Source organism: Pinus tabuliformis, chromosome 1_1, assembly GCF_031772625.1.
Source record: "Pinus tabuliformis cultivar Carrire ecotype Pingquan chromosome 1_1, CPIR1, whole genome shotgun sequence".
Classification (NCBI taxonomy): domain Eukaryota; kingdom Viridiplantae; phylum Streptophyta; class Pinopsida; order Pinales; family Pinaceae; genus Pinus; species Pinus tabuliformis.
This window is the reverse complement of record NC_142297.1, coordinates 41,832,434-41,835,841: the sequence shown is the minus strand read 5'-3', so window position 1 is coordinate 41,835,841 and position 3,408 is coordinate 41,832,434. Positions and strand designations below refer to the sequence as shown.

The 3,408-nt window shown below is 35.9% G+C and overlaps 1 pseudogene; it reads right to left on the bottom strand.

The window, feature by feature from the left end:
- Positions 1 to 505: 505 nt before the first annotated feature.
- LOC149211482 (putative glycosyltransferase 7) lies at positions 506 to 1,832 on the bottom strand (annotated as a pseudogene).
- Between the last annotated feature and the right edge of the window lie 1,576 nt (positions 1,833 to 3,408).

Here is a 3,408-nt window from a genome sequence, read left to right as displayed (position 1 = left end):
GCACATTGTTCAGCTAAAATAAATATTAAAATTTTCCAAATACAATATAGTGTAGCTTTAATCTGGCATTTAACTTAGACCTGCTGTCTACTAATACAATATAGCATAGCTTTAATTTGGCATTTGACAGTGGATTTGTCACCATTTTCCCAATTTTGAAAGTGGCTCAACCCTGTATGGACATCGTATATCAATGTATAGACAATATAGATGAACTAAGGCTATCTATATCAGATTGCTAAGTATAGAAACTGACTGATTAGGGGAATATGGTAGCATCTTTTCATTGTTCTTTCTGAGTAAAAGCCAACTGATTAGGGAAATATGGTAGTTATTCAAAGGCTTTTTTAGCTTACTTAACCCGAAGCTAATCCCATATATATTATGTACATACTCTATTAGTATTGTTAAGGTTTGAGAGCTAGTTTGAATACCATTTCTTTACTGTCATAAGAGGTTTGATAAGAGAGCATGTTATTAGATGTATCAGGCATAATGGTCACTATTACTTACTTGTATCAAGTAACCTTAACAGCTGAAATGAATCATTGGAAAAAACGTCTTGAGACTTTTTGTATAATAACTGATGAAAGAGAAAATAGTGAAGAAGCAACACCAGAGTGAAATTTTTGCAATCTGCATATAGTCTGGCATTTTTCTTAGCATATATGCGCCTCAGCTATGGATGTTTGGCATCCATGGCATCATATATCTTACTTACATTCTCAAAATTCCCAACAATGTCCAACCAATAATACTGAAAAAATAGTCATTCTCAATATAAATCTTGTTGGTCCGTTTCTTCTTCTCTTTGATCATAAGATAAACAAGAGTAGACTGGTCATCAGAATCAGATAGGGCTCTGTCAGGCAGCACATCAGTTAAAATATTAGCAAATGACTCATACACAGGACTCTGAGGCCCCATCACAGCCCACCTCTCCATGAAATCCATGGACCATTCACAGTTTCTCATAAGAAAAACCCCCGCATTGATTCCCAACCAACTCCTTTTCTTATAAACATTTTCCTCCCATCCATGGACTATGAAATTGAAGTCCTTGTACTTCTCCAATGGGTGCGCAAATTCCATTTTTGTGATCACAGCATCTGAGTCCATCCACCATATCCACTCAGCTTCAGGGTGAGCCACCATGGCTGCCCTAATCAAAGGAATTTTGGCCTAGAAAGTGTACATTTTCTGATTAAGGAGGATTGTGTTGTAAAACATGTCCAAGCCATGGATCCTGCAGTAATCCTGGTTGTTCTTGAAGCACCTTAGAAGTAGATGATCCCTAATTGGGTTCTTGCAGGCATGAGGCTGTGAGCCTGTCAAGACCAAGATATGAGGTCTCCCTCCTTTTGTATGGTTCTTTATATTAGGATGGGCCTTCAACCATTTTTGTCTCTTGAGGTCCCAGATTTTCACAGTGCTCCCACAGTGTAACTAAAGTCAAAATCAGCATATAAATTATCAGAACTTTTCTCCCACTCATCCATTGACCAATACAAGGATTCCTCTTCTTTGCCATTCATTTCATGTTCATTGCTCTGATTCTGTTGAACAACAGAACTCACATTTTGATTTTCTTGAATACCAACAGTGACATTGGTATAATCAAACCTCTGGATCCTGAAATTCCATTGTGCTGAAGATTGTTGTGCTTTAATTGTGACAGCTCTATAAGCAATTCCACAAGAGAAAATTCTCCATACACTCCAACAGAGTACTAGAGAAACAATGACCAGTGCCCAAAACATGAAAAAATCACAAAGTTTCCTCTTCTGCACCATATTGGCAGACATAATTTCAAACTATGAAACTTTCACCATGAACCCTCTATCTCTGTAATAGGGTTTTGCTTCACATCTGCCACAGTCATCCACTCATCTATTCTACTCTGTAATATAAACAAATACAACCATGGGATGAATCCAAAGCCTCATTATTCTCTCCCTTGTGTAAGTTCTCATATCAATGCCAAATTAATCATGATGGGGACTTGTGGCCAAATTATGCAAGAATTAAAACGACAGTTAAGAGAAGAATCTTTCACCGACTGGAAACTCAACTTTCTATATGGTAGTCGATACCTTCTGTTGTTCACCTGTAACATCCATTCACTATGTGGCCAAACGCAGACCATCTATAAAAGTAGTTGTGCTTTTTTTTTAGGTATGTTGTTATATTTATTAAGGAATCATGACAAAACAAAAGTTCAGGTTGTGAAATAATTTTCAAAGCAAGTTATGTAATGTTTCTGGCACTTTTTTATTCATTTACAAACTGCACTATTCAAATTAGTGCATTATTTGATATAAAGTAGTTTTGTGTTTGAAATTCATTTTATTTTAATTAGCTTAATGAGAGATTTTCAGGCCACTGACACCTACTTCTTTGCAGGTCATGACAACATGTATGCCATCCCCACCTGCAGAATAACAGACCTTATTAGCTTCTTGTTAAAATATTATGCTTGTTCTTCTTAGTTTTAGCTTATTTCTATTTTAGTTATTGACTTCCTCTTTGAGTTTCCAGGAGACTGATATTGATAGACAAGTGAATGGACTGCAAAAACATTCTTTTGCTGACATTCAAAAGCTAGTAAAAGAGCTCATAAGGTCAATCACTTTTGGTTCACGAAGGTTCTTGTTCGTTTTCTTGCATGACTTTGCAAAAGTGACAAATAGGAGCACCGATAATATTTCACTATATCTTAGTGGGTTTTGCAAATATTATTACATGGTCATCTGCTTTCATCATGAATGATCCAGGGTAGATACCTTGAGAGTTCATGATCTTCAGAATATCCAGTGTTTTGCTAGTATGATTCTCAGGGGAATGGATTTTTTTCAAGTTTCGTGAGGCACTCATATTCTATTCTAGTATGCTGCCACACAGTGATATAGGGAGTATTTTGTCCATTTTTTAAAATCATATGCTGCTACTCAGTCTGCACTTGATATTTTATTTTGGTGGTGGCTATATTAGTATTGCCCATGAAAATGATTTTCATTTTCTTTGAATTGGAGATATCGTAGCATATGCTCATTCTTACATTATTTTTTCATTTGTTTCAGCCTTAGGAAGTCTTGCTAGAGTCACTACAGAGTTTGTTTAACATGCATATTTCTGTGGAGGCTTTGAAGGTAGAATAACAGAGCTTATTAGCTTCTTGTTAAAATATTATGCTTGTTCTTCTTAGTTTTAGCTTATTTCTATTTTAGTTATTGACTTCCTCTTTGAGTTTCCAAGAGACTGATATTGGTAGACAAGTGAATGGACTGCGAAAACATTCTTCTGCTGACATTCAAAAGCTAGTAAAAGAGCTCATAAGGTCAGTTCTTGCATGACTTTGTAGAAGTGACAAATAGGAGCATCGATAATATTTCACTATATCTTAGTGGG